The sequence below is a fragment of the Bison bison genome, unplaced genomic scaffold (assembly GCF_000754665.1).
Source record: "Bison bison bison isolate TAMUID 2011002044 unplaced genomic scaffold, Bison_UMD1.0 scf7180017864111, whole genome shotgun sequence".
Lineage (NCBI taxonomy): Eukaryota > Metazoa > Chordata > Mammalia > Artiodactyla > Bovidae > Bison > Bison bison.
Window position 1 is genome coordinate 859,200 of NW_011494683.1, and position 9,446 is coordinate 868,645.

The following is a 9,446-nucleotide window of genomic DNA, read 5'->3' on the forward strand; positions in this document are numbered from 1 at the left end:
TTTCTGAATGTTGAGCTTTAAGTCAACTTTTTCACTCTCCTCTTTCACTTTCTTCAAGAGGCTTTTTAGTTCCTCTTCACTTTCTGCCATAAGCGTGGTGTCATCTGCATATCTGAGGTTATTGATATTTCTCCTGGCAATCTTGATTCCAGCTTGTGCTTCTTCCAGCCCAGGATGGTCAGTACTGTGTAATTTAAATTAACCAAAATTCTCCCGTCCTCTTAACCAGACTTCAATTCTTAGAAGCATAAAAAATTAATAAACAGAAATCTCAGTTAAACAGAGTTGGGAGACCAGAGTGGGAGTTCTGACACCCTGTGACCATAACAGAACCAAAATGAAGAAGAAAGACTCCTCTCCTTTCCTGGCAAGGACTCAGCCAGTGAAAAGCCATGGGCTTTCTGTTTATTAAAGCCCTCCCCACTTCTTTTTCCTCCCTATAAAAGGGTGCTACTTCCCTTCATTGTGGGAACTTGCGCATGGTTTACTGTGGTTGCAGACCCTGAATTCCAATGCTCTTCTGATCCTAAGCAAACCCATCTTTGCTGGAGAAATATCTGGCAGAATATTTATTTCAGAACAAATATTTAGAAGTGGCCCACATAGGGAATGGGGACCAGTCCAGGCCTCCAAAGGTCCAGGACTGGTGAGCAAACAGGTGCAATACCCACAGTGAACCCACTCACTGCTTTCTCGCTGACCCTGGAGTATGAAAGTAAGTCTTTCTCTTGATTCTGGGCACGTGCCCTCTTAGCATTTGAAGCTCTCCAGGCTTTATTTGGGATCTATCTTAAGGTTTCATCTCTTCGGTTAAGGCTTTGTTTTGTATACAAGTATTCATTTGGCAGGTCACTCTAATTTTGAGATCAGACTGTTTCAACCAAAGCTGGCTGAAAATACCTTTGGCCCATTCATTTGGGAACAGGGGCTGTTTCCCTGAAACTGTTCCAGGTTTCTTCATCGTACTCCTTTGGAAGGGACTCTCCTCTGGAAACTGGCTTAAAAAAGTCTGGCCTGCCTCCTCCAAACCAAGCTGTCTCCTTCAAACTGGCTGAAATTAGCCTGCAAGTTGTTTGAATTGAGCTGTCTGTGCTGTAAGCTGTTTGGAAATTGTTCTTTTACTCCAGAGAAAACCTTCAGAGAAATGAGATCCTAGTGATCTAAACATTTTGAGTGTGCCCGCCCCCTGGGAGGACTCCAGATGATTTTATGTTTAAAAGCCCAAGTCCTTCCTCAGGCACATTTCTAACTAAATGGACCAACTTGACCAAAGGCAATTAAAAATATCAATGGCCATTACAGAGAACTTTTGAGATTCCTAACTTAATTTCCTTAGAGCTGAATCGGACTACAATAGCTCAAAAATTTCCAGAACTGAGTGTAATGCTTATTTTGGTTGGTATTTTGAGGCTCCGCAACATTATCAGAAGTCTAAAATGGTCTCTCTGCAAAATCAAATTTTAAGATGAACTGAGGCAAACAAATGATTAAAGACAGATAAAATGGCTCCTGAAGCCTCAGGCTCTTCTTCCTTGGCTGCTTGTAGGCGTCACCTCAGGCACCATCTTGTCACTCTCCCGTAGCTCCTGTGGCCAGACTCCACCTCTGGTGCCATCTTCCTCTTTCTCTTCTGTGCTGACGACACCTCCTCTGTTCCTTTAATTCCCCCATACTAATTCTCTCGCCAACCTTCCCCTTGTCTCTTAAACTCTGCCAACTCCCTTTTCTTTAGAATTTGTCAGAATGTTCCTCTTTAAGCCTCCTAAGGCTCTAAAGGCTAAACCCTTAATTTCTTTTTTTTTGTGGGGGGAGGGAAGAAGTATGTCTTCTCTTTATTTTTTTTTAATGTATTTTAATTGGAAGCTAACTACAATATTGTGGTGGGTTTTGCCATACATTGACATGAATCAGCCCTGGGTGTACATGTGTTCCCCATCCTGAACCCCCCTCCTACCTCCCTCCCTATCCCATCCCTCTGAGTCATCCCAATGCACCAGCCCTGAGCGCCCTGCCTCATGCATCGAACCTGGACTGGTGATCTATTTCACATATGATAATATACATTAAACCCTTAATTTCTTATAATTCCCAGACCAAAACTGAACTGCAAGCCAAACTGATCCCAAGCCAAAAATGATCCCAAAGTAATTGAAGATTCTTACATATTTGCTAAGGAATTTAGTACAGTCATTAAAATTTACCAACCTGGTTTCTCTGATTCCTATCAACTAGTTCAAAGATAACTGGTGAGGGCCAGGGCCAGCACTGGATGAAAACCACTAACTGAGAAAATCCTGAAAGGTCTCTAGAATTATAACTGGGAAACCATCCTGCCAACTTATTATGTGACCAGCCTCAAGCAACCGATAAACAGCTTCATTGAGCCATCCCCGGGGCTTTTCCAAAGCCTGCTGATTGGAACAAAATTCAGACTTGCATACAAAAATCTGATGAACCTCCTTATGATTATTATAATCAACTTCTAATTGTTTCTGAAGAAAATTCTGGCCTTCCATCTGAATGTTGATCCCACTCAGGTCACCTCTACTTCTGTTTATTAATGGGCTGACTCTTGCCCTTCTAGTAAAAAGGACCAGGATAGAATGGAAAACTATGTTCACTCCAGATACAGTTAATCTGGTGAGCTAATTCGCTTGCATTTTAGATGAGTCATCTCAAAGGAAGACTGCCTAAATTCTTAATTCTCAATTCTAGCAAATGAAGGCTCCTAGACAGAACCAAAGCCCTCCTAGTTCCTGCTACTATTGCCAAGAGTTACAACACTGGAAAAGAGACTATTCCAAACTGAAGCACTTTAGGTGCTTTCAGCCCTCTAATCAGCCTTTCCAGTGTCCTCCCAATTTTCAACGATAGGGGTCTAAGGAGCTACAGGGACTCTTCTCAATCCTCTCAGCCAGTCTGGAGAGACATTTCTCCAGATTGAGAAGCAATCTCTTCCAGTTCTGACAGTGGAGCCACTCTCTATACCCCACTACTATAAAACAGCCCCTGTCTCAGAGAACTCACAGTTCAAATAATGGGGATCTGTGATCACCCTCAGGAGGTTCCTGAACTTTTCCCTTTTGTCTAGGCCCTTTCAAGAGTTCAGACTTTTTTTCCCCTCAGTTCCTCCACCACTATTCATTTATTAGGGGCCAAGACTTCTTAAGAGAGTTATCATGCCAGAATTTCTTTCTTCCAAAAGGGAAAATTATTAGACACTGACAGCAGCAAAATAACAAAGTATTATTTAATTTAATTAAATAATAATTCAATTATTATTATTTCAATTCAATTATTTAATTCAAAATAATTAAAATTTGAATTTAAATGACCCTTTGACCCTTTTAACAGTTAATTAAATGATCCTTTAATTAAATGACGCTTTGACATCTTTTGTTTGCTCCATCTCTGATGGTACTAGAGCAGATTTCAGAAACACCGGGCATTTTGTCCCTATTAAATCAACTACCACCCTCCTTATGGGCAAAATCTTCAACTGATACTAACAAAATTCATAGCATATCTCCCATCAAGATTCAAACAACTCCTCAAAACCTCTTCCTAGAATTAATCAATACCTTATAAGTAAAAACGTCTTTCAAGGCATAAAGCCAATAATACAAGATTATAAGGTTCAAGACCCCATTATCCCTATAAAAACTCCCATTTTATTGGTAGAGGTTTGTCCAGGACCCACTAGCAATAAGCAACACTGTTATTTATCCCTGGACACCTTGCTGTTTCTAATCCCCCCATTCCCATCAGGAATAAATTCTTTAACTGTAACTGATTTACGCAGTGCATTCTTTAGTACTCCAGCTGATGAAGGGAGCCAATACCTTTTTGCCTTCATTTGGGAAGAAATACAAGTCACCTAGATAATAAAGCCTCAGGGTTTTACTGAGGGTCCTTCTTTTTTTCTCACAAATCCCAAAGGCTGGTCTGGATGACATAAAAGTCCCTGGGGATTCTGTCTGCTTTGTTGCAACATGTGAAGGATTTGCTTCTTTGTGCTCCTTCTCAAGATTTCTCACAGGAAAAGAGCCACCACTTAAAGCTCTCAGCCTTAAACCCTGTGGAAGAGGGATACTCTCCACTTGCCTTAGAGCCATTGCAGCCACTGCCCTTTTGGTTAAGGTCAGCAAAAAAATCATTGTGGAATCCCCTTTAACCACTTTGGTACCTGATGCAGTAGAAGCTCTCCTGAATTCTCATACTTAACATTTCTCAATCAGCTGCCTCACCTCCTAAAATGTCCTTTGTACACTGTTCCTCAAATAACTCTCTTACACTGTAAAAGCCTGAACTCAGGACTCTGCTCCTGTCACTAATGAAGTCCTTCACAACTGCTTAATGCTGACAGACCACATCCTGACTCCTTATGATGACCTACAGTAAATTCCTCTAGGTAACTTTGACTTCTCATGGTTCACTGATGCTTATTTAAAAGGTGACAATGGCAAATATTGTGCTGGGTAAGCAATTACAATTCCTCTTGAAGCTGTTGAGGCAGCATCTTTATTATGGCTGCTGCTGCTAAGTCGCTTCAGTCGTGTCCGACTGTGCAACCCCAGAGACGGCAGCCCACCAGGCTCTGCCGTCCCTGGGATTCTCCAGGCAAGAACACTGGAGTGGGTTGCCGTTTCCTTCTCCATTGCGTGAAAGTGAAAAGTGAAAGTGAAGTCGCTCAGTCGCGTCCGACTTGTAGCGACCCCATGGACTGCAGCCTACCAGGCTCCTCCATCCATGGGATTTTCTAGGCAAGAGTACTGGTTACTATGGCTACTTCAGCCCAAAAGGCTGAATTATATACTCTTACATGATCCTGTACTTTAACCAAAGACAAAGCTGCTGATACTTAGTGGTAGTAGATATGCTTTCAGAGTAGCTCATGATTTTGAAATGTTGTGAAACCAACGTGATTTCCTTAATTACAGCAGAAATAAAATTTAAAATGGCCCCTAAGTTCAGAAATTATTGAATGTGATACTTTTACCTCTGCTTTAGCTATTAAGATTTGGGGGAATTCTAAACATGACTCTCTGGAAACTAAGGGAAATCACCTTGCTGAAATTTCTGTAGGAATGCTGCCATTAAAGGGACCAACAGCAATCAAACCTGTGTCATGGTCTACAAGGATATTTCTCCAAATGGTAATTTAGAAAAACTGTCTAGAACCCAATAGTTGGCCTCAGAAAAGAAAAAAACAAGACTGAAAATTCAGTAACTGTTTGATAAAAAGAGAAAGCTCTGGTTTGAACCAAATAATAATCCAGTTTTACTAGAGACTCAAATTCCCACTCCCCACCACTGTCCTATTGATCTACTGACATAATGAGAGTCCTCATGCATCAATACTGGTGAGAAAACATTAACAAGGCTACAAAGAGTGCCTACCTCACTTGTCCACTTGTTTGAAGTACAATCCAGGGAAGCTTGTTTGTACTGCTCCTGTACATATTAAACTGCTTAATGGACCATTTGAGGTCTAGCAAATGGATCACATACAACTTCTTCTGTCTTGCTGATATAAATGTTTTAGTCATGGTCTCTATGTTTTTTTACAAGACTGAAGCCTTGCATATAAGCTACTCCTTTTCTGTGGCTTAAGCCCTTTAGCAAATCATTTTTCCTACCTAAGAGGTTCTTCTTGAATTTTACAGTGATTGAAGAACCCAATATACTGGCCAGGTATTTCAACAAGTCGACATGCTTTGGCCAATCTTATAGCACTTGTATCATGCTTACCACCCTTGATCATCTAGTTTAGTTGAACGCACAAAAGGCATTAAGACTCAACTGGCAAAATTTGTACAGTCCCTCCAAATACTGTGGCCAGAAGCACTGTGATTGGTCCTTCTAAGTCTCAGACCCACTCATAAACTCTAGCCCTTTGACAAAATCATGAAATGCCCAGTGCACTTGGCTCCTGCATCTTCTGACCCACAACCAATATAAGGAGAGGTGCTCCAGTACTGCAAAGGCCTAAGTGCTTCTATTAAGAATAACCCTGCTTTGGTACAGCAACCTTTCCACAGTCTGCTCCTGGGAGACGAAGACCTTCAGCATCATACCTTACAACTTAAAGATTTCATCTATTGCAAAACATACCTCCAGAAGAACTCTTCAACACTGCTGGAAAGGACCCTATCAGTACTGCTAACCAATCTTTGTGCCAACAAACTCTAAGAAACAGGCTCTTAGATTCACATGATTCACCTTGTCCACCAAACTTGAGAAAGCTCTCAATCAAAAGAGGGAAATGCAAAACATTAAACAGAAACCTCAATTAAACAGAGCTGGGAGACCAGAAGGGAGAGCTGACATGCCCTGGGACCATAGCAGAGCCAAACAGGAAGAAGAAAGACTCTTATTCTTCCCTAGCAGGGACTCAGCCAATGAAAAGCCATGGATTCTTTGTTTACTACAGACTCCCCCCGCTTCCTTTTCTTTATTAAAGTATGCTTCTTCCCCTGTCACATGGGAACTTGCATGTGGCTTTCCACGGCTGAAAATCCCCAAACCACAATTTTCTGCTAATGCTGAATAAACCCCTTTGTTGGAGAAATATCTCCAAGTCCATTCATTTCAGGTCAAAAGAAAACATATTTGCACACAAAAGTTATTAGGACCACATTTTCTTGGTTGTTGGCTTTAATTTTTTAAGAAGAACTTCTAAATATATTCTGAAGTATGTATTCAAACCCAGTTTCTTAAACTTTTTACAAGCTGATAATAAGAATGACCCACATGTCCTACAAAACCCTCAGAAATAAAACAGGTTTTATTAAGTTCACTATGTCAAGAAGCAACAGTTAGAACCGGATATGAACAACAGACTGGTTCAAAATTGGGAAAGGAGTACTTCAAGGCTGTATATTCTCACCCTGCTTATTTAACTTCTATGCAGAGTACATCATGCAAAATGCTGGGATGGACGAAGCACAAGCTGGAATCAAGATTGCCAGGAGAAATATCAATAACCTCAGATACACAGATGACACTCCCCTTATGGCAGAAAGCGATGGAGAACTAAAGAGCCTCTTGATGAAGGTAAAAGAGAACAGTGAAAAAGCTGACTTAAAACTCAACATTTAAAAAAACTAAGATTATGGCATCCAGTCCCATCACTTCATGGCAAACAGATGGGGAAACAATGGAAACAATGAGAGACTTTATTTTCATGGGCTCCGAAATCACTGCAGATGGTGACTGCAGCCATGCAATTAAAAGACACTTGCTCCTTGGAAGAAATGCTATGACAAAATTAGACAGTATATTAAAAAGCAGAGACATTACTTTGCAGACCAAGGTCCATATAGTCAAAGCTATTGTTTTTCTAGTAGTCACGTATGGATGTGAAAGCTGGACCACTGAACAACTGAACAACAACAACAATGCCATACTTAATGTGACAAGAAAAAGAGACAACTTAAAAATATTGTCAAAAGTCATATACATTTTGAAACCAAGTGCTTCTGATTAACATCCGATTAATCAAAAATTAAATTTACCCAGAATTCTAAATTATCCAGTCATTCTAGATAATGGAAAACTATCCTATATAGTTCTTCCTGATTAAAACCACAATAACTTACACTAATCAAAACGTAATTTTCTCGTGGCTGATTCATGTTGGTGTATGGCAAAAACCACAATACTGTAATTACCCTCTAATTAAATAATTTTTAAAGAAAGATAATTTTCTGATATGTATTAAATTAAGCTGAATCTACTAAATCCATTTCAACTATCATCTGAGTGAGATACTGAATATTTCCAAAGAAAAAAATGACAGTTTTGCAAAGCCATCTACTACCAACCATGCTATCGCAGTGAGGTAAATCTGTATCTCCCAAAGACTGATACTAACATTTTGGAAGTATATTAAAATTCTCCCTTCTATCAGTGCTCTCCTGAATTACTGCATGGCTCTTAACTCAGTTCTTTACCTCGAATCTTGCCTCACTTCAGGCCATCCTCCACAATTCTCAAATGTGAACACTGTGCTATTGTGCTAAAATTGTTCAGTGGCACATACTACATATACAATGAAATATGAACGGCTTAATAAAGTCCCCTCTGATCAGCTCTCTTCCTAACTAGTTCCACCTATGCTCCTCTGCTCTGTTCTAGGCTTACTGACTATTCACAATTCTTTGAAAGCACCATGTTCTCATAGCAGCTAGGCTCTACATCTTTGCACAGACCATTCTTCTTGCCCCCAGGTCCTTCCTCAGTGACATTCTACCTTACCCCCTCACTCCAGATGTCAATCATCTCCATAAACACGTCCCTGATCCTCCACGGCGATCCTCCTGGCCTCTTCTCCGGCCACCACTGCACTGAGCCCACACTTGTGGAAAGCAGTATGACCTAGTGCAGACTGGCTACCTTGAATCCCAGCATCCCCACTTACCAGGTGATGTTTGCCAGGTTACTTAATTTTTCTGGGCTCTAGTTTCCTGATTTGGAAAGCGATTAAAAAAATAACAGTAAATAATACTTCATACGACTTTCAGAGACTTTACTGAGATGGTTTATTTTATACATGCAAAGTACTTAAAACAGAACCTCACTCTAAAAGTTATCCATGACTACATTGTATAATAATGACTAATTATTACTTTCTCCACTAGACTGTGAACTCCTTGACAATAAGGTCTTTTTTTATTTTTTAATCTCTAACAGTGATGAGAGATTTCAGCAACTGTCTGCTGACTTAGGCTGAAAAACATCTTACTATAAAGAACCAAAGTAAAAGTTCAACAACTTTCTCAGGCTGTTTCTCATTAATAAAGAGTATTCCGTCATTCATGACATGTAAAACGATAATCACATAATTATACTTCACTGGTGAAGCCAAAGCTGCAAGTCACAGACATGAAACACATGACGGTGCACTGATGAATTTCATGACTTTCCCACCCAATGCGATTGTAAGTGATCCCTGCGTTCTTCTGGCAGTGTCAGCTACTGGTCTGCCCTGCAGCCCCAACATGTCAGACAGTGGGGGCATCTTCAGGGAACCAATGACTTACTTCTATGTGCTGCCCTCTGCCAAGCCCCACAGCATAAAACAGTGTGAACGCAAATCAAAACCACTATGAGGTACCATTTCACACCAGTCAGAATGGCTGCGATCCAAAAGTCTACAAATAATAAATGCTGGAGAGGGTGTGGAGAAAAGGGAACCCTTTTACACTGTTGGTGGGAATGCAAACTAGTACAGCCACTATGGAGAACAGTGTGGAGATTCCTTAAAAAACTGGAAATAGAACTGCCTTATGATCCAGCAACCCCACTGCTGGGCATACACACTGAGGAAACCAGAAGGGAAAGAGACACGTGTACCCCAATGTTCATCGCAGCACTGTTTATAATAGCCAAGACATGGAAGCAACCTAGATGTCCATCAGCAGATGAATGGATAAGAAAGCCTG

The 9,446-nt window shown here is 40.6% G+C and overlaps 1 protein-coding gene across 2 annotated transcripts in view; it reads right to left on the reverse strand.

Annotated features, from left to right (window-relative positions):
* ANAPC10 (anaphase promoting complex subunit 10) overlaps nucleotides 1–9,446 on the reverse strand; it is an 88,559-nt gene that overhangs the window by 64,396 nt on the left and 14,717 nt on the right. The gene's annotated exons all lie outside the window — the stretch shown is intronic.